This window comes from Macaca nemestrina, chromosome 19 (genome assembly GCF_043159975.1).
Source record: "Macaca nemestrina isolate mMacNem1 chromosome 19, mMacNem.hap1, whole genome shotgun sequence".
Taxonomy (NCBI): Eukaryota; Metazoa; Chordata; class Mammalia; order Primates; family Cercopithecidae; genus Macaca; species Macaca nemestrina.
The window spans coordinates 79,523,349-79,550,682 of NC_092143.1; the positions used below are offsets into that span (position 1 = coordinate 79,523,349).

The 27,334-nt window shown below is 45.4% G+C and overlaps 1 protein-coding gene and 1 long non-coding RNA gene across 5 annotated transcripts in view; one reads left to right on the plus strand and one right to left on the minus strand.

Annotated features, from left to right (window-relative positions):
- Window positions 1-2,776: 2,776 nt before the first annotated feature.
- Window positions 2,777-27,334, plus strand: part of LOC105478874 (cyclin-J-like protein) — a 107,114-nt gene continuing 82,556 nt past the window's right edge. Inside the window, exons 1-2 of one of the 4 annotated variants that reach the window (XR_011617130.1) lie at window positions 2,777-4,644; window positions 25,989-26,062. The gene's annotated coding sequence lies outside the window, so the exon portion shown is untranslated. The remainder of the gene's footprint in view (window positions 4,645-25,988; window positions 26,063-27,334) is intronic. The other 3 variants (XR_011617131.1, XR_011617132.1, XR_011617133.1) reach the window with 3 other exon arrangements.
- LOC139360070 (uncharacterized) lies at window positions 16,169-20,364 on the minus strand. Its single transcript, XR_011617134.1, has 4 exons — window positions 20,271-20,364; window positions 19,451-19,926; window positions 16,531-16,658; window positions 16,169-16,258 (listed from the first exon to the last, which is right to left on the minus strand). It is a non-coding gene; the product is annotated as an uncharacterized lncRNA (long non-coding RNA).

A 27,334-nucleotide genomic window follows, 5' to 3' on the forward strand; every position in this document is an offset into this window, starting at 1 on the left:
AATGGGCAGGATGAGGCTAGACTCATCCTCTACAACACACTTAAGAAATGGAGTGAGCAGGCCGGGGGCAGTGGCTCACACCTGTAATCCCAACACTTTGGGAGGCTGAGGTGGGCAGATGGTTTGAGCCCAGGAATTGAAGACCAGCCTGGGCAATATAGTGAGATCCCGTCTCTACAAAAAAAAAAGAAAAGAAAAAGAAGAAAAAAATAGCCAGGCATAGTGGTGCACAACTCTAGTCCCAGCTACCTAGGAGGCTGAGGTGACAGGATTGCTTGAGCCCAGGAGTTCAAGAGTATGGTAAGCTGTGATCGCACTGCTGCACTCAAGCCTGGGCAACAGAGCAAGACCCTGTCTCAAAAAGAAAATGGAGAGAGCAAAGTGGACAGAACAGTATGTGCACGTGTGCACTTAACCAAAGGTAACAGCATGGGAATCATTTATGCATGTTATTCCAGTACAATACAATGATATAAACCATTTTAGTTTGCCAGAAGATTCCAGAACCAAATGCTTACCTCTCCCCACCATTGCTGCACATTGACCTTTTTTACCTTGTGTGTGCACAAGAAACGGGCCTATTTTCCAGATCCTATTAAAACAAATTCCTACCGAACAGGGGGAAAAAAGATTCAACAGAAACAAAACTCATTCAGTGTTTCATGCATCAAATATTTATTCAGTGTCTGTTATATGCCAGGGACTGGGACTATGTTAGCCCAGAGACTATAGCTGAGAACAAGCCAAGCATAGTTCCTGCCTCCATGAAGTGCTGTCCTCAGTCAAGTACGTAGAATGTCACACTAAGGGAAGGCTGAAGAGCTTGGGGAACATTTGGGAATTACAGGAAATCAAAGCCTGGTGTTGTAAAGGTTAAAATGAGGAAAGTTTGGAGAGCTTAGGCGGCAATTAGGATAGTTCACTCAGAGAAGGAGAACCCGTGGGAGATAGGAGATAGGTAGGTGGGGTAGGTGGGTAGGTGGGTGGGTGGGTGAATGGATAGAGAAAGGGAGACACAAAGAGGTTTCAATAGAACTGTGACAGGGATTGGCCTTATGCGGTCATTGTGAGGCTGTTACCTTCACGTCTGAGGCTGTAGTCTAATGTCCATGGGGAAGGGAGTCGGGGAAGGAAAGATGGCTGCAGACTGGGGAGATGTAGAACATGCTGGAACCCATAGCACAAACTGGAGCCTACAAGGAGGGACTAATGTCCACGTCCACCTTACTGCCCCGTCCTTGATGTGGGTGTCAGGCATGAGCCAGCGTTCTTTGTCATGGACCAAAACACACACACCTGGCCCCAGAGTTGGAGATGCTGAAGGAGGTCCCCGGGAGGGTGGAGTGGCAGGCCCAGACCAGGCCTCATGCCCGGGAGGGTGGAGTGGCAGGCCCAGACCAGGCCTCATGCCCGGGAGGGTGGAGTGGCAGGCCCAGACCAAGCCTCATGCCCAGGAGGAGAGCCCGTGGGGGCGAGACCGCCTGTGGCAGCCCCGGGAATGGCGGCTGCTCTGTCTCCGCTGCCTCCCTTTTGCAAAACTCTCTTCAGTGCTGACCGTGACTGGAAACGTGGAGGGAAGGGAATTCTGGAAAATGCGGTTCTGCCTTGCCACGCTGACACATTGTAAAGCCACCACAGATGGCAAACTAGCCTGGACTTGGAGTTGGGGCAGGTCTCCAAAGAGAAGGTGACGTCTAAGCCAAGGCCCAAAGGAGATCAGGAGGCAGCTGGATGGAGGAAAGGGAGAGATTCCCCAGAGTGCTGGAATCCCATTAAAAGAAACGTTGTCTGGAAAAATCTTGTGCTTTAAAAAGGAAATGGAATTTTAAAAGGGAAAAATGTGTCCCCAAAGAATAAACTTGTACAAAAACAAAAACATAACACTTTTATTTAGCATCTAAGTGAATCGAAATCAATAAACTGAGAAGCTACTTTCCAAACTCACCTGATGTGTCACACCTTCCTCACCCTTCCCTCCCTTCCACCTTTCTTTCTTCTTTTTTTTTTTTTTTTTTTGAGACAGGGATCTTGCTACATTGCCCAGGCTGGCCTCGAATTCCTAGGCTCAAGCAAACCTTCTTCCTCAGCCTCCCGAGTAGCTGGGACTACAGGTCCCACCATGCCTGGCCCTTTCATCTTTCTTACTTCCCTGCCATCCCCTTCCAACCCCTGCCCAATCCTCATTCTCCTCTGCCCACCAACGTCCTTCCCCTCATTCCTCATTTCCCTCCTTGTTCCAGCCAAGGAAATTGCTGGGTGAGGTTCAGATCACACAGATATCTTAGCTTTTGTTTTTAGATGTTACCCAGGAGTAAAATCAGTCATGCCATATAAATATCACAGCTTGGGGTTGCAGGTTAGTACTCACATCGTCTTGGTATGGGTTGCCAAAATGCCAGTGGTGTAAGAGCCTCTGAATCCTCTCAATGCCCGTACAGTCAGAGCCAGTTCTCCCTCTGCACGCCTCAACAAAGAGCAGGGAAATAAATACCATGTTTGCAATAAATACCTGGGTCAGAGTTTGACTCAACAACCAAATACATGTCCTCTAAATTCAGTTTAGTCCATTTCCTGAGTGAAACCAAATATGCTGCAAGAAAGGCAGGCTTCCTGTCCTCCCTAGCCCTTTTCAAAAATGGTTATTCTTAGGAAAACCACCCTAGAGGGCTGCCTCTGGCCTGAGGCTGGACAACCTAGGCACGACAGGGAGGGGGAAGGGAGGGGGGAAGGAGGAGGGAAGGAAGGAGGAAGAGAGGAGCCCACTGCTGAAGGAGGAGACAGATGGTCCCAAACCAAAATGCAGCATCCAGATTCCAGAGCTTTCGTCCCCATCCTAAGGGGGCAAATCCTTGCTTCCCCACTTAGCCAGGTGTCCCCAAGACAAAGCTCAAATTCTGTGATCCACTGGAAGGACTCCTGGAACTCAGAAGAGCCACTGTGCTCGTGGTTATGGTTTGTTGCAGTAAAAGGATACAGACTGTTGTCAAAGGAAAAGGATGCACAGGCCAGAGCCCAGAGAGTGGCGGGGGTGAGCCTCCTGTTCTTACTCTCTGTGGAGTCATGCAGATGGTGCTCAATTCCCCAGGAACCTTGTGGACAAGATGTACAAAGTATCGCCAACCAGGGAAGCTCCCATAAGCCTCCGTGTCCAGGGATTTTGCTGGGCTTAGGCTTTCAGGCATGAGTGCCTCGTTACTGACTTTAGCTATTTGAATTTCAGCCTCTCCAGAGGCGGAACAGTGTGGCCCAAGGTCCCACCATAGATAACACTGTTAGGCTAGACTAGGTAGCGTGGCCCAAGGTCTGAGATTATCAAAGACACTCCTATCAGGCAGAATATTCCAAGGGCTTGGAGGTTATCTCCCAGGAACCAGGCAAAGGCCAGACCTTTCTTTTAGACGTGCAGGGTTTGAATGACCCAGGCCTGCAGAGTCAACTCTACCGCCTGTCCACACTTGTCTGTTTCTGTTCCTCACTTCTCCAGTGAGCGTGGAGTTCCACAGTCTCAGGTGGGTGACGCTAGGTAAGAGGTTTCCTGCGACTAACTAGCTGTGTGCCCTCTGGTGAAGATCTATGAGTTCTCATCGCTTGGGTCTCCTCATTGGCAGGTGATAGTCATCACACCCACTCTGAATTTCCTGACAGGCATTAGGAGAATTGAAGACACCGTGGGTAATGACAGAGCCTCGTGTACTGCTCACAGGTGAGGAAGCCAAACAGTCACTTTAGGGAGTTCTGGTTGTTTTTTTGGTTTGGTTTGGTTTTTAAGAGATGAGGTCTCACTCTGTGGCCCAGGCTGGCGTGCAGTGGCACAGTCATAGCTCATGGCAACCTGGAACTTCTAGGCTCAAGCAATCCTCCCACCTCAGCGTCCTGAGTAGCTGGGACTACAGACGCCTGACACCACACTTGGCTAATTTTATTTATTTATTTTTGTAGAGACAGGGGCCTTGCTATGTTGCCCAGGCTGGTCTCGAACTCCTGGCCTCAAGAGATCCTACCCCAGCTTCCCGAGTGGATTTTGTTTTTTAATGGCTATTTTCTTTTCCCCCTAACATTTACAAAATGCTTACATATGCCAGGCACTGTGTTTAGTGCTTACGTGGATTCTCTCATTTAATCCTCAGGCAATTCTCTAAGGAAAGTACTGTCATGTCACCCCCGTCTGAGAGGACTGAGGCTCAGTGAGGTCCCATGAGGTCACAGAGGCAGCTTTTAAACTGTGTCAAGATAGCCAGAGCTGGAACAGCAGAGCTACGCTGATTGCTTGCTGGACACGGAAGAGCAGCTTCTCTCATGCAGTGTTTTCAGCAGGTTTCCCTCGGTTAAAGGAGAAAGGCTGGATGCAGGATAAAAAGAAAAACACTTTCCTCCATGAAGGTGGGTTCTCAAGGGTGTGTTTGACTGAGGAGACAACTGTAAAGTCTCTTGGAAATTGGTCCTTGCTCTGATTTTTGCCGCGAAAGTACTGTTGTCAAACAGATTCAAATGGGTTTCACAATTAATGTGAAGAGGCTCCGGTTACACCGCAAACGAGTGTGACTGCCCCTCAGGATTAAGGATGTTTTTCTGTGGCTGAACTGAGGCATCTGTCCCCAGGGCTGGAGGCTGGGTATGGCCACAGCTGACCTCCTTCTCTCCATGGTAAGTGTCTCCCACCTGCCCCTCACGGCCGAACAACTCGTCAGGGGCTCAGGGAATGTGGACTGGCCTTAGAATGAGAACGTGCATTTTGCTAGTTCTCAACATCGTTGTCTTCAAGGAAAACCTCATTTGTGTGTGTGTGTGTGTGTGTGATTTTTTATTAATTTTTAAATTTTTGTGGGTACATAGTAGGTGTATATATTTACGGGTTACCTGAAATGTTTTGGTACAGGCGTGCGAGGTGAAATAAGCACATCATGGAGAATTGGGTATCCATCCACTCAAGGATTTATCCTTTGAGTTACAAATAATCCAATTATACTATTTAAGTTATTTTAAAATGTACAATTAAGTAATTATTGACTATAGTCACCCAATTTTTGCTATCAAATAGTAGGTCTTATTCATTCTTTCTATTTTTTTGTACCCATTAACCATCCCCACTTCCCCTCCACAACCTCCCCCAACTACGCTTCCCAGCCTCTGGTAACCATCCTTCTACTCTCTATCTCCGTGAGTTCAATTGTTTTGATTTTTAGATCCCACAAATAAGTGAGAATATGTGATGTTTGTCTTTCTGTGCCTGGCTTATTTCACTTAACGTAAAGACCTCCAGTTCCATCTGCGTCGTTGCAAATGACAGGATCTCATTCTTTTTTATGGCTGAATAGTACTCCATTATGTTTATGTACCACATTTTATTTATCCATTCATCTGGGTTTTTTTTGTTTGTTTGTTTGTGTTTTTGTTTTTTTTTTGAGACGGAGTCTCACGCTGTTGCCCAGGCTGGAGTGCAGTGGCGCGATCTCGGCTCACTGCAAGCTCCGCCTCCCGGGTTCCCGCCATTCTCCTGCCTCAGCCTCCTGAGTAGCTGGGACTACAGGCGCCCGCCACCGCGCCGGGCTAATTTTTTGTATTTTTAGTAGAGACGGGGTTTCACTGTGGTCTCGATCTCCTGACCTTGTGATCCGCCCGCCTCGGCCTCCCAAAGTGCTGGGATTACAGGCTTGAGCCACCGCGCCCGGCCCCATTCATCTGTTGATGGACACTTAGGTTGCTTCCAAATCTTGGCTATTGTAAACAGTACTGTAACAAACATAGGAGTGCCAATACCTCTTTGATACACTGATTTCCTTTCTTTTAGGAATACACCCAGCAGTGGGATTGCTGGATCATATAGCAGCTCTATTTTTAGTTTTTTGAGGAACCTCCAAACTGTTCTCCACAGTAGCTGTACTAATTTACATTCCCACCCTTTTCTCCACATTCTGAAGAGCATTTGTTATCTATCTTTTGGATATAAGCCATTTTAACTGAGATGAGAAGATATCTCATTGGAGTTTTGATTTGCATTTCTCTGATGATCACTGATGTTAAGCACCTTTTCATATGCCTGTTTCAAATGTCATTTGTGTGTCTTCTTTTGCAAAATGTCTATTCAAATCTTTTGCCCGTTTTTGATTGGATTATTAGACATTTTCCTAGAGTTGTTTGAACGCCTTATATATTCTGGTTATTAGTCCCCTGTCAGATGGGTAGTTTGCAAATATTGTCTCCCATTCTGTGGGTTGTCTCTTCACTTTGTTGATTGTATACTTTGCTGTGCAGAAGCTTTTTAAATTGATGTGGTCCCATTTGTCCATTTTTGCTTTGGTTGCCTGTGCTTGTGGGATATTACTTAAGAAATCTTTGCCCAGAACAATGCCCTGGAGATTTTCTCCAATTTTGTTTATATTAGTTTCATAGTTTGAGGTCTTAGATTTAAGTCTTTAGTCCATTTTTATTTGATTTTTGTATATGGTGAGAGATAAGAGTCTTGTTTCATTCTTCTGTGTATGGATATTCAGTTTTCCCAGTCACATTTATTGAAGACTGTCTTTAGTGTATGTTCCTAGCACCTTTGTTGAAAATGAATTTATTGTAGATGTGTGGATTTGTTTCTGGGTTCTCTTTTTTTTTTTTTTTTTTTTTTTTTTTGAGACGGAGTCTCACTCTGTCGCCCAGGCTGGAGTGCAGTGGCGCAATCTCGGCTCACTGCAAGCTCCGCCTCCCGGGTTCACACCATTCTCCTGCCTCAGCCTCCCGAGTAGCTGGGACTACAGGCACCCACAACCGCGCCCGGCTAATTTTTTGTATTTTTAGTAGAGACGGGGTTTCACCGTGGTCTCGATCTCCTGACCTTGTGATCCGCCCGCCTCGGCCTCCCAAAGTGCTGGGATTACAGGCGTGAGCCACCGCGCCCGGCTGTTTCTGGGTTCTCTATTCTGTTCCATTGGTCTATGTGTCTGTTTTTATGCCAGTAACATGCTGTTTTGGTTACTATAGCTCTGTAGTGTAATTTGAAGTCAGTTAATGTCATTCCTCCAGTTTTGTTCCTTTTACTTAGGATAGCTTTAGCTATTCTGGGTCTTTCGGGGTTCCGTATAAATTTTAGAATTGTTTTTTCTATTTCTGTGAAGAATGTCATTGGTATTTTGATAGAGATTGAAAACTTCATTTTTATTAGAGAACTACAAAAGTAAACAGCACCACTTGACAGAGGCTTCTTCCCTGCCTCCATGGGCTCTTGCTGTTGCTTATCCTCCAAGATGAATCTGAAAGATAAAACAACTGCTCAGTTGCTACAAATCATGGGAAGACTCTGGTGAGAAAATCTCCATAAAAGACTTCAGAAAAGATACATGTCTTAAGGCAGAACTTGAGGAAAAGCAGGAGACTTGGCACAGAAGCCACAGAAGGCTTTTTCCACGTGTAGGAACTTGCAAGGATGGCAGGAGGCTACAGAGAGCAGACCTGAAACCCTGTGAAAAGAAGAAATAAGCAAAGCAAGAGGATAAGCCCTGGGAGAACAGCAGGCTTCCAATGTCTGCCTCGTCCTGCACAGTAAGAGCCAGGTCAACTTCAGGGAATAAGCAGGCCTCTAAAAGGAAGCATGACTGGAAAATACAGCACAACTAGGAGCATTTGGAAGGGGTCCGAGAAGTGGGGACCATCATTTGGTAATAGAACCTGCTTTGGAGATGAGAGAGCCTAAAAGGATGCCCAATGCCCAGGCAAATACGGATTTTTCAAAATACATTCAATTTTCAATAAGCCACTTTGGGGATTTTTAAATTATTAATAGTATTTATATATGTTATATATAAATATTATTAATTATTAATAATATCCACAATGGAGTACTATTCAGCCATAAAAAGGAGATCCTGTCATTTGCAAAACATGGATGGAACTGGAGGTCATTATGTTAAGTGAAACAAGCCAGGCACAGAAAAACAAACATCACATGTTTTCACTTATTTGTGGGATCTAAAAATCAAAACAATTCAACTTATGGACATAGAGGTAGAAAGTTGGTTACTAGAGGCTGGAACAGATAGTAGGAGGTAGATGAGAAGTGGGGATGGTTAATGGGTGCAAAAAAAATAGAAAGAATGAATAAGAGCTACTATTTGGCTGCACAACAGGGTAACTATAGTCAAAAACCTAATTATACATTTAAAAATAATGAAAAGAGTGTAATTGGATTGTTTGTAACACAAAGATAAATCCTTGAGGTGATGGACACCCCATTCTCCATGATCTGATTATTATATATTGCATGTCTGCATCAAAACATCTCATGACTCCCACAAATATATACACCTGTTATGTACTCACAAGAATTTTTAAAATTTTTTAAATAAGATAATAATATCATAGTTATTTTAATTCTAGAAAAAATTGCTGTGTCCTCAGAATATTACATTACTTATAAATAAAAATGAGAAATTAAATTGGGATACAGTTCTAATATTGTTCCTTATCCCTGCTCTGTCCCACCCTCCCATCTCCGCTCCTAGAAACATCCAAGAAGAGACCCTCTTTCTTCATCCAAAGAAGACTGAGGACTTGATTCTGTGGAATTTGAGTTTCTGACTAAAACATGGCCTGTTTTTCCTTCCCCTACAATCTAGGACCTGGCCCTCTGGAAGTGTTTCTTTTTCTGTAACAATCTAGTTTCTCTTGTCAGTCAGGCACTGTCTCATCCAGTGATAGAAACCTGTGCTACTGCCGTTCAAGTCTCACACTAACCACCTGGTGTTAGCACAGATTCCACAGGCCAAGGGCACAGTCCCCGTCAAGACAGCCCTCACTGGCCAGGTGCAGGGGCTCACGCCTGTAATCCCAGTACTTTGGAAGGCTGGAGCAGGTGGATTGCTTGAGCCCAGGCATTTGAGACCAGCCTGGGCAACATAGTGAGACCCTGTCTCTGAAAAAAAAAAATATGGGTTTTAATTACCCAAGCATGGTGGCACATATCTGTGGTCCCAGCTACGTGGGAAGCTGAGGTTAAAGGATCAATCACTTGAGCATAGGAGTTCAAGACCAGCCTGGGCAACATAGCGAGACTCTATCTCTACAAAAATTAAAATTAAAAAATTAGCTGGGTGTGGTGGCTCACACCTGTAGTCTCAGCAGCCCAGGAGGCTGCAGCAGGGGGATTGCCTGAGCCTAGGAGTTGGAAGCTGCAGTGACTATGATCTTGCCACTGCACTCCAGCCTGGGCAATAGAGCAGAGATCCTCTCTGGGAAAAAAAAAAAAAAAGTTACCCCTTACTGTGAACCAGTCTCAAGTTTGGGGATCCCAAAGCCACCTGCACTTCTGACCAACTGGCCACAAATTCAGGGTTTGCATGACTCCTTCAGTTTCAATAATTCACTAGAAAGACTCAAAGCGCTACACTTAGGATTACAGTTTCATTATGAAGGATACAAGTCAGGATGAGGTCTGGAGGGTCCTGAATGCAGAGCTGCCGTGCCCTCTCCCCACAGCATCAGAACAAAATTACCCTCCTGGCACATGGATGTGTTTACCAATACCCAGGGAGATCATCAGGTGTCTGGAGCTTTGAATGGGTTTCATTTGGTAGGCATGACTGACTGAATCATTGGCCGTGTTATAAAACTCCATCTCTAGCACCCCTCTCCAGGGGTCAGGAGGTCGGGCCTGTATTAAGTGACTCAAAGCCCCAACCCTCTAATCACAGGACTGGCTTTTCCACAAGACTGGCCCCATCCTGAGTCACCTTGTTAGCATCAACTCTGCTGTGGTCCAAGGGCCCATGATGAATAACAGATACTGCTATTACTCAGGAAACCCCAGGGATTTAGACGCCATGTCCCTGGAACCTAAAACAAAAACTAGACACATTCTTTATTATACAACACAATGACAACAGTGGATATTCATTGATGGTTTTCTAGATGTTAAACTCTGTGCTGAGCACTTTATATACATCTCATTTGATCCTTAGGAGATCCTGAGAACATGTGCCCAAGGTGGCCGGGTGTGGCCCACTGCTTGGTTTTACACATTTTAGGGAGATACAAGATGTCAATCAGTACATGGAAGATGTACATTGGTTCAACCCAAAAAGGTGGGACAACTCAAAGTGGGGGGCATCCAGGTCTTAGGTAGATTCCTTATTTTCTTATTGGCAATTGGTTGAAAGAGTTTATCTAAAGACCTTTAATCAATAGAAGGGAGGGTCTGGGTTGAAAGAAGCATCGAGGAAACCAAGGTTCTTGTTATGTAGATGAAGCCTCCAGATAGCAGGCCTCAGAGGGAATAGGTGGTAAATGTTTCTTATCAGCCTTGAAAAGGTGCTAGACTCTTAGTTAATTCTCTCCTGGGTCAGGAAAAAGACTTGGAAAAGGAAAGAGATCCTGTACTGAATGTAGATTTTCCCCAGAGGCAGTATTGCAAGACCATTTCAAAATATGTCAAAGAAATGTATTTTGGGGTAAAATACTTTGATCTGTATCAGGGCCTACTATCTGTCATGTTGGTATCTTATTGCTACAAAGAGTCTGTTTTGTCAGTCTTAACATCTCAGTTAATGTTAATATTGTTGGTCAGCTATGCCTGAATTCCAAAGGGAGGAAGGTACAATGAGGAATGTCTGATCCCCCTTCTCATCATGGCCGGTTTCAGGTTTACTTTAGAAAGCCTTTCGCCAAGAGGAGGGATCCATTCGGTTGGTTGGCGGGCACTTAGAATTTTACTTTTGGTTTACAAATAATCCTGTGTGCCGGACACATGATTATCCCCATTTTACAGATGACAAAACTGAGGCACAGAGAAAGGAAATAACTTGCTTGAATTCACACAGCTGCCACAGCTGGTTAGTGGCAGAGCAGGGATTTGAACTCATATCTGTAATGTGTACTACTAAGTCCCTCCAGCCCCTCTAGAACCTACTGTAAAAAAAGGGGAAACCAAAGAGGTAGCCATTTTTGCTATAGAAGAACAACATAGGTCTAACATAGGACCCAGGCTTACTTAGCATTCTTGGGGGACAAAACAATCTACGTCCTGCCCTAGAGTGAAAGAATTCAGCCTTTAGAGTCAGAGGGGCTGCTTTGAATATGGGCCTTTCTAATTAGTTGAGTGGTGTTGGAGGGAGAAAAAAGTACTAAACTCTTTATAAAAATGTATAAAGATATGCAAAATCTTTATAAATTAAATGGAGATTCTGCTAACATCTACCCACACGTTTGGTCTGAGGAATAAAGGAGATAATTTACCTGAAAGTGAAAAATCACTATTCCAGTGTAAGTCTTTTTTCCCCCATTCAGCCCATCCCTGGCCTTTCACCGTCAGAATGATCTGCTTTCCACCTGATCTACTATCTATTTATTCCTTGCATCTCACATGATGCCCTTAAGCCTCTCTGATTGCCTTGGATCATAGTTTTGTTCTTTAGCTTGATTATTTTTATACCGTTCACGTGGACCATTACTTCAGCTTCAGGAAACGCCCGCTTTGCAAAGCATTTACTAAGCACCTGACAGTGCATACCACTGCACAAGGAGCATGGCCGAGGGGCCATGAGGAGCTGGACCAGTGTAGTGGGAAGGGCCTGGAGGTCGGCCTCCGCAGAACTGAGTTCTGGCCCCCGTTCTGCTTCTTCCTCATGTTATTACCTTAGAAAATAAACTTAACCCTCCTTCATCTCAGGCTACTCATTTGTAAAACAATACAATAATTGTACCTGACCTGCCCAGCCCCATGGGCAGTGGGAGAGTTGTATGGGAGACTGTATGCAGAATTTTTTTTGAAGCTAACGATATGAATAGAGAACTCTATGACTAGAGAGAATAATTATGTAAGAGAGCATTGAAGCAGACACAGACTCCCACATACAGAGAAAAATAATTCTAGAACAACCCTATAGAAGGAACAGACAGAAAAATAGCACAGGACGTGCACACAGATAAATGTGTTCAAACCACAGAGTCAGGTTCATTTTGGAAGGCAGTTGGCAGGGAGGCCTGGAGAAGAGGTGAGAGATTATTTACAAACGTGACTGGGACTGGAAGCAGAAACATACATAAGCCAGTGGCAGTGTGGAAAAATCCAGTGCCAAAAAGGAGAAATGCCCATAAGAGGGTCTTGAAAATTACAATGTGAGTCCCTAGGTGGCACCAACGCATTCCACAGTGACGCTCAAAGAGCTCAACTCTTCTTGTCCATGTTTTGTTTAGAGACAGGGTTTTGCCACGTTACCCAGGATGGTCTTGAACTCCTGGGCTCAAGCGATCATCCTGCCTGGGCCTCCCAAAGCCCTGGGATTACAGGTATGAGTCACCTTGCTGGCCAAGCTCAATTCTTATAATGAATATGGTTATCTGTGGCCATAAGCAATGGAAAACGCCTCCATGTAAGGTGGGTGGAAGGAAATCCAAAGCTGCTGGTGACTTCATTCAGCTGAAGGCCACATGGGTTCCTTCAACTGCGTAAAATCTCCAAACACTATTTTCTGACAGGACAGAAGAAATAAATTGCATATCTTTCAGGAGGGAAGGAAAGGAAGGAAGGAAGGAAGGAAGGAAGGAAGGAAGGAAGGAAGGAAGGAAGGAAGGAAGGAAGGAAGGAAGGAAGGAAGGAAGGAAGGAAGGAAGGAAGGAAGGAAGGAAGGAAGGAAGGAAGGAAGGAAGGAAGGAAGGAAGGGAGGGAGGAAGGGAGGGAGGGAGGGAGGGAGGGAGGGAGGGAGGGAGGGAGGGAGGGAGGGAGGGAGGGAAAGGAGGGAGGGAGGGAGGGAGGGAAAGGAAAGAAAGAAAAGGAAAAGAAAGAAAAGGAAGGAAGGAAGGGAAAGAAAGAAAGAAAGGAAAAGAGAAGAGAGGAGAAGAAAAGAAAACGAGGACTCTGAGGGCTTTGGGTGATAGCTTTGAAAATAAATAAAATTTAAAAGCTTTTAAAAAACTTTAAGTTTTGAGAGAGCTATGACTGTGATCTGAGTCACATAGTAGGTGCTTGCAACTTCTGTTTCTTAGAGTAAGATGAACTCTCTTCTTCATTGTTCTTGTTCTGTAAATGACTAAGAGAACAGAGACCAGATCTCCCCTGCTTCTAATCACTGTTCTTCACTATAGATTAACTGCCTCCTTTATTATCCTGTATCAAACTTAGACCAGGCGGTGCAAAAGACCCCTGACTGTTAAATCTGCAGTGTGGAATGTTAAATATACCTTTCCCAAAAAGAAAAAAAAAATTACCTTGACAAATCGGATTATTGTAACTATGCAATCAGCCTTATATAGAAAGATAGTGGAATTCTATTAAGCTTCCCTAAACTTTGACCATATAAATGATCCCAAACTTCTGTACTTTGAAACACTGACTCCCATTCTTTGGAATCTGTGCTTCCTGAGTGGCTGTCCTCAAACTTTGTGCTCAAAACTAGATTCTGACCCTTTTGATTATTTTAGGTTATTTTTCATTATTTTATCTAAGTTGGTGCTAACATGTAAAATCTTACCTTGGCTACTTTGGTTTATTCATTTAACAATGCTTGTTCAGTCCCTACTGTGTATGTGTTCTATGCCTTTGAGATGCCCCAGTGAGCTGACAAAAATCCCTGCCTCTGTAGGGCAGGTGGATTCTCACTGGGGCACAGGGAAGAGGCAGAGAGACTGACCGTGTGCAATAAACCAATCAACAAGGAAGTTAAAGGAGAAAGGAGATGTGATCAATGCTACTCAGAAAAGAAGAGGACAACCTGAAAGGGAATTAAAAGTTCAGGGTGGGACAATTGGAATTTTCAATTCTGGAGTCATCTTGAGCACGATATTAACCTCACTAGGCCTCCTTTCCTTTTCCATAAAAGGAAACAAGTACCTGCCTCAGGGTCACAGCCACAATGGAACAAGGTGCTCAACACAGCACTTGATTCAGATGAACACGCACAGAGTCACCACCACCACTGTCACTCACTTGAGTTTTGTCCATTGGACCACTGTACACAGAGAAAGAGAAAGTTGGTAACTGTGTGATTTGTGGAGTTTAAACAACCTCTTCTACCAGAGCCACTGAGCCTAAACCTACTTTAACAAGGAGCAAAGGACATTTTGATCCACAGCAAGAGAAAAGGTTTTCAAAGCAAATACCCTTGAGGTAGAAAACAAAGATTCCACTCCTAGTTCATTTACTTGCAACAGCAGCGGTTGGAGGAGGGTAAGACCAGGCTGAGAAGAAAAAAGGGCACAGGAGGCCCCAGGGCAAGAGGAGGAGGTGAATCCCAGCAGGGGATGGAAAGATGGGAAGAAAAGGCCAAAGCATTCGCTGGCTTTCTGACTTTATTTCCAAATGCCCTGCCGGAGGTGTGCTCATTAGTGGTTTGTTTGAACAGGCCAAGTCTACCCAATGGACCCAGACTTCAAGGAACAGGAGAGAACTGAGGGAACCTCACTTAAAGTCAAGGGCCTGCTTAGTCTCATGGACTGTACAGAGAGCGGGAGAAACAGCTTGCCCTGGAGACAGCCTGGGAGCAGAAATAATAAGGAGCTAATCATCCATGCTTGTCTGCAGTAATAGAAAGCAAACAATTCATCAGTGGTCCCAACTATCTCTTGCCCAGACCAGTTTATGCCTTACAGAACCCCCTCACACCTCCATCAATGCAGGCTAGCATTGCTTTTGTTTTTCTTTTTTGAGACAGAGTGTCACTCTGTCACCCAGACTGTAGTGCAGTTGGCGCGATTCGGCTCACTGCAACCTCTGCCATCCGGGTTCAAGCGATTCTCGTGCCTCAGCCTCTCGAGTAGCTGGGATTACAGGCATGCACCACCACATCTGGTTAATTTTTGTATTTGTAATAGAGACAGGGTTTCACCATGTTAGCCAGGGTGGTGTCAAACTTCTGGCCTCATATGATCCGCCTGCCTCAGCCTCCAAAGGTAGGGATTACAGGCTTGAGCCACCGCACCCAGGCAGGCTAGCATTGATTTTTGTTCCAATAGCTACTTAGGCTCCCTGTTAATGTGGCTTTTGTTGCTGTTCACTGGCCGTTCACTTCTCATAAGTACCATTGAGGACTAATCAGTCTAACACTGGCACAGAAATATAAATGTATTTCTATGTGCTTTTATAATAAATCTTATAAATCCAGTGTAAAAAAAATTTTTTTTATAGTTTGCCTTGGTAATTCCTAGGCCGGGAAGGGGGACCAGATATATCAGGTGCCACATGAGACACCTCTCCTAGGGCAGTGCCAGGTACTAGGGAACATGAGATGCGGATGCAAACTTAAGGGGTAGCTTCCCTTGTCCGTACAGTAGCTTAACGATGAAGGTGGACGAGTGGCAGTTCTACCTAGTTCCAGAAACCTCCACAGCTAGACTTGTTTTTGTTTTTGTTTTGAGACAGAGTCTCATTCTGTCACTCTGACTGTAGTGCAATGGTGTGATCTCAGCTCACTGCAACCACTGCCTCCTGGGTTCAAGTGATTCTCCTGCCTCAGCCTCCTGAGTAGCTGGGATTACAGGTGCCCGCCACCACACCTGGCTAAGTTTCGTATTGTTAGTAGAGACGAGGTTTCGCCATGTTGGCCAGGCTGGTCTCGAACTCCTGATCTCAAGTAATCCACCTGCCTCTGCTTCCCAAAGTGCTGGATTACAGGCATGAGCCACTGTGCCCGGCCTTAGCTAGATCTTTAAGGCAACGGTTCCCCACCTTTTCAAGTATGAGATGCATTGTAACGTTAGGAAACTTCATAGGTCTCATTAACAGTGCTTGTATCATTCATTTTAAAAATCCTATTGTCAAGTGACATTTTTTTTTCTTTTGAGTCAGTCTCACTCTGTTGCCCAGGCTGGAGTGCACTGATGTGATTGACAAGTGACATTTTAAAATGAATGCTGTGTTTTACAGATGGCAACAGCGCCCTCACACGCTATGTACAATTCAGCCTACAGATGTACTTGGTGGCATTCGAGCGTGATGAGCCTCACAGGGGTTTTCAGACACAGACTTTGCTAAGAACAACATGTGGATGGTTTTAAAAGAACAATTGGAATGAGCAGACTACAATTTTCCAACAGTTACTTTCAACACAAGTGCATGCGGAAAGCTGAAATCATATGCATCTGTGGTTAGATTCTGGCCTTATCCCTGTGCTGACCTTGAGCTTCCCTGTAATTGTTGGGCTCTTTCTCTGCCTCCAGGCTGAACCCTCCACTGCTTTCTCTACTACCAGGAATGGAGGGACCTAAGCTCCAATGTGCTCATCCCGGAACACCAAGGCGCTTTGCGTTTCTCAAACTTCAGTTCCCCAAGCACAGGTTTTCTGCTCTGCTGGACGGAAAGACAACATTTCAATCATTCTCAGGCTTGCTCTGCTCCTGTTCCTACTTGTCCAGGTTCATAAACGCAGGACTCACAGGAAGGGCCCCTCCCCTGGGAGTCGCGTTCAGAGGACGGGGCCTATGGCAGGAGGGAGTGGTCTATGAGCCCCTGGGGCTGGAAGATTCCTCTCCATTCTTTAGTGGCATTTCCCTTGGCACTTGTTTTCTGCTCTCGCTACAGACAAGCTTAACCCCACCTTGAAGCCAGGGCATGGTTACCTAACAAAGGCCGCCCTCCTGTGAAGGCAGGTCTGAGAGGCCATCTGCAGAGAGGCAGGGTCGTTTCTGAGGGGCGGGGAAACCATCGCAGACACTCCAGCTGCTGCCTGACCGAGTGTCTGAGATGCCTGCCAAGGAAAAAGGAGAATTCTGGTTAAAAGGGAGCTACAAACTCTGGGGAAGTATTTCAATATCTAACTGAGAGAGAGGCCGAGAAGGCAGCTGGGACCACTGTGGAGACAATCTCAGACAATCTCAAGGAGCTTCAACCAAAGCAACCAAGAACAGGGGGAGTTCAGATTTCTCTCTTAAATTCTGCAGGGGAGGCCAGTGTGGTGGCTCACACCTGTAATCCCAAGACTTTGAGAGGCCAAGGCAGGAGGGTCACTTGAGGCCAGGAGTTCAAGACCAGCCTGGGCAATGTAGCAAGACCCTGTCTCTACAAAAAAAAAAAAAAATTTAGCCAAGTGTGGTGGCAAATGCCTGTAGTCCCAGCTATTTGGGAGGCTGAGGCAGGAGGATCACTTCAGCCCAGGAGTTCTAGGCTGCAGTGAGCTATGCTCACATCACTGCACACATCACTTGCCAGGGTGACAGAGCAAGATCCTCTCTCTAAAAATAAAAAATAAAAAATAAAAACAAAGCTGCAAGGAGAAGGGGAAGAAGAAGATACTGAGACTTCTCCCAACAAGAGGAAAAGGCCCAAAGAAAGACCTTTCCTTGAAGGCAAAGTTCAGCTCCTTCATCATGCGTCTTTAGTGCTGTGAGCTTTTGTGCTGTTGGCCCTTAGGACCAAGGAGGCAACATGAGCCCAGATCCAGTAGAGCTACTAGTGATGGGGCCGAAGGGAGGGGAGTCTAGACCCATCCTACTTATGATTATAAAATGTTAGCCTAACCAGCTTCTGGGAAGCAGTCTAATTAAAAGTGGACAGAAGCTAAAAGTGGCAGCTAGTCAGCTCTGCGTACAAATCCCAACTCCATGTCTTCTTAGTTGTTGGACCTGCCCAGGCAAGCCCCTGAATCTCCTTATGTCTCAATTTCCTCATCTGTCAAAATACTAGTCACAGCAGACCTCCTTTATAGGGTCGTTATGGCCCATGGGCTTGCAATAAATTTGGTGTCTAATTTTGGAGTGATTTGGGACTGCAGTTTAACAAGCTTGATTCCAAATGTAGCACAAAGTAGGCTCTCAATCAACATTAATGGAATGAATTACTCTCAATGATAAATACTTCAGGAGAGGTAGCTGGAAAAAAATGTTCGTAACTGATAAATTGTGTGCAGGGTGAGTTTTACAAGGGAATATTGATACTTTATGAGTCAAGATGGCATTGAGTTTTAAATAGAGGAAACATTTCAGAAGAGAAATAAATACAATTGGCTTTCCACAACTGCATTCCACATCTGCAGATTCAACCAAAAATATTCTATAAAAGGCCGGGTGCGGTGGCTCACGCCTGCAATCCCAGCACTTTGGGAGGCCAAGGCGGGTGGATCATGAGGTCAGGAGATCGAGACCATCCTGGCTAATACAGTGAAACCCCGTCTCCACTAAAAAATACAAAAAATTAGCCGGGCTTAGCGGCGGCGGCCGCCTGTAGTCCCAGCTACTCAGGAGGCTGAGGCAGGAGAATGACATGAACCCGGGAGGCAGAGCTTGTAGTGAGCCAAGATCGCGCCACTGCACTCCAGCCTGGGTGACAGAGCCAGACTCTGTCTCAAAAAAAAAAAAATCTAAAAACATAGATGGTTGTGATATATAGACGTTCTTCCTTATCGTTTTCCCCTAAACAATACAACAACTATTTACATAGCATTTACACTGTATTTCTTATTGTAAGTAGTCTAGAGATTATTTAAGTATACTAGAGAATTGTATAGCTTATATGCAAATACTGTGCTATTTTATACAGGAATTGTGTTATTCTCAGGGTCCCTGGAACCAATTCCCCACAGATAGTAGGGGACAACTATATATGGTTCTACAGAAGTGGCCTTGACATCAAGATACCTAAATTCTAATCCTGATTCTGCTACTAATTTGTTTTGTGGCATCAAACAAGCTGACTTCAGACTCACTGTTTTCTCATTTGAAAAGCGAAGTTGGGCCACATTATATCTAAGGTTCATTTCTATTCAGACAGTGGATAATTCTGTAACAGTCTCTGGAACTTCTGCAAGAAATGCTACTTGTAAAGCAAGGCAAAAGTGGTTTTAAGGGGAAAAAAAAAGATCTATGTCTATTACAATACATGCCTCATTTTTACCAGGATAAAAACCACTACAAACATCATCCGCATCGTTGCTATTACCTACTGTTGACTGTGTGCTAGACTCCGCACTAGAGCATGTTAGACATATGATCTCATTCAGTCCTCTCAACAGTTTTCAGCATTTCACAAGATTTATTCTGCAAAGAAAAGATTTGGCCAGGTGCAGTAGCTCACACCTGTAATCCCAGCACTTTGGGAGACCAAAATGGGAGGATTGCTTGAGCCTGGGAGTTCGAGAGCAGCCTGAGCAACATGGAGAAACCTCATCTCCACTGAAAATACGTAAATTAGCCAGCCATGGCAGTGCATGCTGTGGTCCCAGCTACTCGGGAAGCTGAAATGGGAGGATCACTTGAGCCAGGGAGGTAAAGGTTGCAGTGAGCCATGATCGCGCCACTGCACTCCAGCCTGGGCGACAGTGCAGGACTCTGCCTCGAGAAAGAAAAAAAAGAAAGAAATTTACATTCCCTCTAAAAAAAGAACTGGATCATTATGGACTGCGTGACTTAAAGCTACCATTTATTGTAGTCTTCTTCATGCCAGGTACTTTACATACTTTTTTCCTAATCTTCAAACAACTCTGCAAAGTAGGCAGTACAGGTCCTGTGTTAGTTTTCTATCGCTATGTAACAAATCCTCACAAACCTGGTGGCTTAAAATAGGACCCATTTATTATCTCATGGTTTTCATGGGTCAAGGAGTCCAGCATGGCTCAGCTGGGTCCCTTGCTCAGAGTCTCTCAAGGCTGAGACACCACCAAGGTGTCAGCTGGGCTGTGATCTCGTCTCATCTCGTCTCGTCTCGTCTCGTCTCGTCTCATCTCATCTCACTGAAGTCTTCGTCCAAGCCCACTAGTGGCTGGTTCCAGAGATGACCTGGCCCCCTGCAATGGCAGCCAGCGTTCCTGATGGGTATAGGACTGAGGTTCCTGCTTTCTTGCTGGTTGTCAGCTGGAGCTGCTCTAAGCTCCTAGCGGCTGCCTATCATTCTCTGCTGTGTGGTCTTCTCCACAGCAAGGCATCTTGCTTCTTCAGTCCCAGCACTTTGGGAGGCTGAGGCAGAAGCGTCGTTTGAGATCAGGAGTTTGAGAGCAGCCTGGGCAACAGAGTGAGACCCCATCTCTAAATAAATAAATAAATAAATGCCATCAGGAGAGTATTCCTGACTTCCATTTGTCTCTGGCTTCTGGACCCTCTTTTCAAAGACTCACCTAACTAGGCCAGGTTCACCCAGGATAACCTCCCCTCCATTAACTCAGAATCAACAGATTGGATACTCTAGTGGCAGAAACCCTTCACCTTTGCCATACATTGAAAGATAATCATGGGTGTGATGTCCCACCATATTCACAGGTCCCATGACACTCAGGGCAGGGGGTTATCCAGGGGGTGTATACCAGGAGGAAGGCCCAGGACTCTGCCCACCACAAGCCCTGCTTTAGCCTGATTTAGAAGTCATGAGTTACCTGCCTAAAGTCCCATGGGGGACAGATAGTGACACTGGACCTTCCCTCAAGCAAAGGTCCTGAACCCACCTTGGGGAGAAATAGCCCTTTCTAGACAAGTCTAAGTTTCTTCTTACACATCACAGCTCTGTTCTAACAGCAAACTTCACAATCTCAAAATGAACCCTTTATGAGGTCATCTGGAGCACCTGCAGTTCCTAATACTTTACTACATGTCAAATTCACTGTGGCTCAATCCAGACCCAGATTCCCCTGGGAGTCCCCCCTCGGTACAAGTCAGTCAACTCTGAGCCTGTGCCATCAATTACCCAGAAACCAGCTGACAAAATTGACTAATAATGGCATGCACGCCAGGGAACAGATCTCCTGACTCGATTCTATTTCCTTTCTCTCTGCCCCCGCTCTGTCTTTGCCCAGGCATCACACCATTGCTCACAAAGCTTCGCCACCTGGACAGTTTCCCACTCAGTTTGTGATAATTCTTCTCTTGCCTGACTTGGGCCTCACCCAGATTAAGCACTCAAGAAAAATCTTGGCGTGAACTCTTCTTGCTTGGTAATAAGCACATCTCAGACTACCTTAATCTTCTCCCCCTAAGTTTCAAGTGCTGGGGGTGCTTAAGTTAACCGATGTTTGATGCGTGCAGAGCTGTGTGCATTTAGTCCCTCAGTCTCTCCCCAGGTGAGCCTGGAGAGTGAGTATCTCTACTCATTGGCTCAGACACTTCCCTCTTTTCTCTACGCAGGTAGCCACATGCTGAGCTTTTCCTACTCTAGAGAGCACAGTGCAAGGATCTCCAGTCTGTTGGGCACCTACTAAATGTCATATCCATATACGTGCAATGATCTATCACCTTTTATAGTTGTAGAATCTGAGGCTCAGAGAGATCGGATTGCTTGTCTGAGGTCACACTGCTGTTGGTATTGCAGCCAGGAGTTGAACTCAAGACTGTGTTTTGGCAAAGCCGTCCTCTTTCCATACTTACTGTTAAATTGTTTTGTTTTGTTTTGTTTTCTTAAACCAAGTGTAGTCCCAACAACGTTGAACAGCGTTTAGGTAGGTAAAAGCTTTGAGGGGACCTTTTAGGGTTTTGATGAGACTTCTTAACAGATATGCATTTCTCAAACATGACAACGTAACATTCATATTAAACATAAAACTTGGTATTTCCATAGAATTTTTCTTTTCTTTTTTTTTTTTTTTTTTTTGAGACGGAGTCTTGCTCTGTCACCCAGGCTGGAGTGCAGTGGCCGGATCTCAGCTCACTGCAAGCTCCTCCTCTCGGGTTCACGCCATTCTCCTGCCTCAGCCTCCCGAGTAGCTGGGACTACAGGCAGCCGCCACTTCGCCCGGCTAATTTTTTGTATTTTTTAGTAGAGACGGGGTTTCACCATATTAGCCAGGATGGTCTCGATCTCCTGACCTCATGATCCGCCCGTCTCGGCCTCCCAAAGTGCTGGGATTACAGGCTTGAGCCATCGTGCCCGGCCTTCCGTAGAATTTTTCATACATTTCTGCATCGTAGTGCATGTGTTTGCCTGAGACATATTAGTCTTTCAGGAAATATTTGAAGACAGAAAGGCAGGATGAGAGGAGAGGAAGGCGGTGGGGATGTGTGGGGTGCTGGTGGGCTGTGTGTTGGGGGATGGGGGATGCCTGCTACCCTGAGCCTGAGAGCTGCAGAGCCGTCTGGGGACCGGTACATCCTTGCTGCTTCAGCGTGCTTCTATCGCCACCTAGCCACCTCGGGGAGAAATGCCCTCTCTGGGCAAGTCCGTCCAGACTTGAATGTTGTTTGCCCACTTACAGGTGGGTAGCTTTAGACCATGAAACTTGGAGAGTCCTTAGTCCTTCCCACAATGGACGCCTGTGCGCCCTGTCTTTTTTTTTAATTAGTAGCTTTCTTTAGCAGTTGATTCCAAGGCCTATTACATTTAAAGATAAATTTTTGAAAATTGGTATCACTGAGGATTGGTACCATTAAGGCTTCTCCGCACAAAAGAAGGGGATTGTTACTCCTTTGAGAGCCCTCTCCTGTGGGAGTGCCTGACACTGCCATGGACCCTCCCCGTGCACATGTCCATATCCAGATCAAATGTGGTCTCCATGAAACTTGTGAAGCAACAGCTTCCATTTAATCAACACTTGCCGTGTGCTGGGGGCTTTATGAGTGTTTTCTCATGTAATTCTCACAGAAATCTTCTGAGGTAGGTATGGTTAAGGGCACCGAGGCACAGTGAGGTCCTGGAGCTGGTCCATGGCAAAGCTGGGATTTGAACCCAATTGGTCTCTTCCCCAGGCCCATGACCCTCCTCTCATCCAGCGTCTCTTGATTTCCCCAGCCAAAGTGTCATCTCTCTGCTCTGCAAGCACTTCCTTTCTGTCTCCTAATGCCATTCAGATTATATTTTCTCTTTCTCTAAACCAGAGACTCCAACTCCAGGAGGGACATCGTCCTTTGCTGTGTTGTGTGTGCACACACAGATTCTCACTTGAGGTGGTTACTCAGTTCATTCATCCAGGTTGTGAAATTGCAGCAGCTTCAATTTGTTGTTCTATTTCAGTCATTCTGAGGTGGTATCTCCCAAGGTATATAAGGATCCCTGGTGTCAGACAACAGCCCAGGGAATTGTTATTTGCATTCTAATCTGTTCTCATAGGAGGAGGATGGTCAACTAGTGGTGCTCTATGTAACAAAGGCAGACATGGGATTGACCACTGAGAGAGGCAGAGGGGAAGAGAGAGCTGCAGCCAGACTGGAGGCAGGACCACCTGGGAACAGTGAGTCTTGGTTCACATATTTTGAGGAAACTGATCAGCAGGCAGGGAGCAAAGAGTTCCGTCAGCTCCATCCTGGAGCAGGCTGAGTAGAGGCATCAAGGAAAACAATGTCACTGGTTTGCTGACTCTTCTTCTTCTTTTTTTTTTTTTTTTTTTGAGACATAGTCTTGCTCTGTCGCCCAGGCTGGAGTGCAGTAGTGCGATCTCGGCTTACTGCACCCTCTGCCTCCTGGGTTCAAGTGATTCTCCTGCCTCAGTCTCCCAGGATTACAGGTGCTAGGAGGCTGAGGATTACAAGCGTCCCCCACCCACGCCCAGTACTGTAAAAGTGCTGGGATTACAGTCCTCCATGACCATGCCCAGCTAATTTTTGTATTTTTTTTTAAGTACAGACAGGGTTTCACCATGCTGGCCAGACTGGTCTCGAACTTCTGACCTCAGGTGATCCGCCCACCTTGGTCTCCCAAAGTGCTGGAATTACAGGCATGAGTCACTGCACCAGGCCAGGCTTGCTGACTCTTGGGAGTGTGGCTATGTTGTAAGTGACAGGCTGTCCCGGGTTCTCCACCTTCAGCCATCGTCACCATCCTGCATGAGGTTCCTCAGCAGGGGACTGAGCACTCGCAGGTCGCTGCTGGGACATGCAGAGGAAAGCAAGACCATCATGTCAGTATGGGAAAAGTGAAGAGTGAGGCCCAGGACTCTGAGAGAAAGGAGTCCTGGCCCAGAGATTGTGTGAGGAGAGCGTGGGATTAATGGGGTGCCCAAAAGCAGAGTTTGGGGGTGATTAGATAGGAAATTAAAGATTGGTGGGTGGAAGGAAAGGAAAGAAATAACAGGTGTAGACAGAAAAATTCACACTAAGAATGACCGTGGGCATGGGACACAGGCCAGTCAGACAGATTGTCAGACACCTGGAGAGGTGCCCAGCAGCTTGGAGCCCTCGGGAGCTCAGGACACCAGCTCCTGACCAGGATGGAGCAGCCCGGGGTCTTACCCACCGCTGCTCTCACGGGGCGCACACTGGCTGAACGTCTGCACGGGGTATAGGCAAGAGGAGAGAGAAACATGAATACCCGAGGTCACCAAAGGACATGCACGCCAGTCAGTGACAAAAGGGAACGTGGCACAGCATGGAGAAGCTGCTCTTAGGTCAGATCAGGCTCCTGTCATCACCACCGGTGACCCTCCCTGCCGGGGAAGGTGGCCCTGGCAGGGAGCACCTGTCCGGCTGGCTGAGCGGCAGCCCACGTGTCCGGGGCAGGGTGGCCAGCTGGCCAGCTGGGCCGGAGCCCAGAGTGCTGAGGCTCGCAGCCCGATCTCGGCAGTCCTGTGCCCTCGCATCAGGCCACAGCCCACAGGTGGCTCTTCCTGCATGCCGGAGGAAACAGAATCCCTGCCAGCAGAGAAGGAGCGGCCCAGTCACTTGCCTGTGGGTTTCATGAAATGTGCGACTCTGATCTCATACCCCTTAGAATTTCTAGTAAAAGATCCAGAATGTCTGACTTCCCAAGAAGGAACCTTCATGGGAAGGAATAGGCAGGAACGTTTTCAGAACCAGTTCCTCAATTTCTCCAGGTTCCAAAAAGCTGCAAGACCATACTCACCTCTTCAGGGTCTCCACATCCCCTGAATATCATATTCAGCTGTTGTTCCCATCACGTCTTGAGTAAATTTTTGTGGCTGTTTCTAATTATCCCCTCTGCCTGGGGAGTTCATTTTGCATCACAGTGTTACTTTGGGCCATCTAAAACTATTTCCATCTTACCATATGTGTTCGGCTCTCACTAATTGGGGAAAGTTATTTTTAGTATTTCCTCTTCTTTCCATCTTTGCAGATTTGCCCTATTTAGGGGGAAAAAAATCCTGAAACAGTTTCTTGTTTTTTAGAGACATACCAGAGATGCTTTTAAAGTTCTACAAGCAACATTTTCATGTGGCGTATGCCTGTAGTCCCAACTACTTGGGAGGCTGAGGCAGGAGGATCACTTGAACCCGGGAGGCGGAGGTTGTAGTGAGACAAGATCATGCCACTGCACTCCCGCCTGGGCAACAGAGTGAGACTCTATATCAAAAAAACAAAAAACAAAAAACAAAAACAAAAACAAACAAAACTTAAACATATTCTCACCATAAAATACAGCAATTGCACTCCTTGGTATTTACCCAAAGGAGTTGACAACATACCCACACAAAAACCTGCATGCAGACATTTATAGCAGCTGTACTCATAATTGCCAAAACCTGGATGCAAACAACATGTCCTTAGATGAATGGATAAATATAAATCGTGGTACATCTAGACAATGGGATATTATTCATTACCAAAAAGAAATGAGCTATCAAGCCATGAAAAGATATGGAGGAACTTTAAATGCATGTTAGTATGTGAAGGAAGACAATCTGAACATCTTCTATGGTTCCAACTATATGATATTCTGGAAAAGGCAAAACTGTGGAGACAGTAAAGGAATCAGTGGTTGCCAGGGGTTAGCAGGGAGGGAAGGATGAACAGGTGGGGCACAGAGGATGTTTAGGACAGTGAAAATACTCCCTATGAGACTGTAATGGTGGATATGTGTCATTATGCAATTGTCCAAATCCATAGAATGTTTAACACCAAGAGTGAAGTGTAATGTAAAATATCAACTTTGCATAATGATATCTCAATGTAGTTTCATCAATTGTAGCAAATGTACCACTCTAGTAGGGAATATTGACAACGGGGGAGGCTGTGGGTGTGTGGGGTGGCAGTATATGGGAAATCTCTGTACCATCCTCTCAATTTTGCTGTGAACTTAAAACTTCTCTATAAAATAAAGTCTAATAAAAATAAATGTTTTTTTTTAATTAACCACCCTTTATTAAAAGACTTTGTAGGAAATTAAGCTTAACAGAGTAACTGTTACTACATTTTGGTTACTGCTCTTTTTCCAGTCTCTCTCTGTATCCTACAGGTCCAAGAAACTAACTTGGGAAAGAAGAGGGGAAGTTCTTATTTTCACATGCTGGTAAGACATTCTAGTATTACCATGTCGAAATATAAGCTTTAAAATTGTAGACCAGTGGTGGTGGGGGCTCTGCAAACCAGCTATTGAAAAACAAGTGGATTCATCTCTGCACTTCAAATAAGAGGTGATAAGTAGAAAACACAAGTAGGTTCAGAATGGACTAACAGGGCTTTTCAAATTTGAGTGTTGTATTAGTCCATTCTCACGCTGCTGTAATGACATCCCTGAGACTGGGTAATTTATAAAGAAAAGAGGTTTAATCGGCTCAAAGTTCTGCAGGTTGTACAGGAAGCACACTGCCGGCATCTGCTCAGCTTCTGGGGAGGCCTCAGGAAACCTACAATTATGGCAGAAGTCGAAGGGGAAGCAGGCATGTCTTTCATGGCTGGAGCAGGAGGAAGAGAGAGAGTGGGGAGGTGCCACACACTTTTAAACAACCAGATCTCATGAGAACTCACTCATTATTATGAGAACAGAAACAGCACTAAACAGAGATATCCACCCCTAAGAGCCAATCACCTCCCACCAGGCCCCACCTTCAAGATTGAGTATTACATTTTGACATGAGATGTGGGTGGGACACAGATCCAACCTATAGCAAATGTGTGTACAAATCACTTGGGATCTTGTTAAAAATGAAGATTCTGATTCAGTAGATTTGGGACGAGGCCAGTAATTCTGCATGTCTAGCAAGCTCCCATGTCCCAGGTGACATCCATGCTACTGGTCCAGGAACCACACTTTGGTGGCAAGAATGTGAGTCATTGTGTGTGTTGCTATACTTAGTCTTCCTGGTATTGGACTTGAGACCTTCTTATTCATCTTTGTATCTCCAACACTTATAAGGTGACCAACATCAAGTTAACACATATTTACAGAATAAATAAATCTTAGCCTTTCTTTCTCTGAAACAATGGTGAGAGCAACCCTCTCAGGTATGGATGGGATAATATCCAAAAGTATCCATGCTTCTTCAGGATTTAAGGAAGACCTTCAAAAGAAAATCTAAAGAACAAAAGTGCTCCACATTTGGCCCATATCCACTTCCTTTTTGTAGAAATGATAGAAGCAAAAATAAAGAAAATAGCTTGGTGAGACTAGATGGTTAGATGAAAGGGTTCCAGGGAGTAAAGATGGCAAGAGCTCAAGCTAGCACACTAGAAAAAGTCTCCTTTTCCCGGGTGCCAGTTTCCAAACTATGCTTTGCAAAGAGAACTGTGATGAACATCCTTAAACACTGAATTAATGTGTGTCAGCAAAAAAATTTCCCTA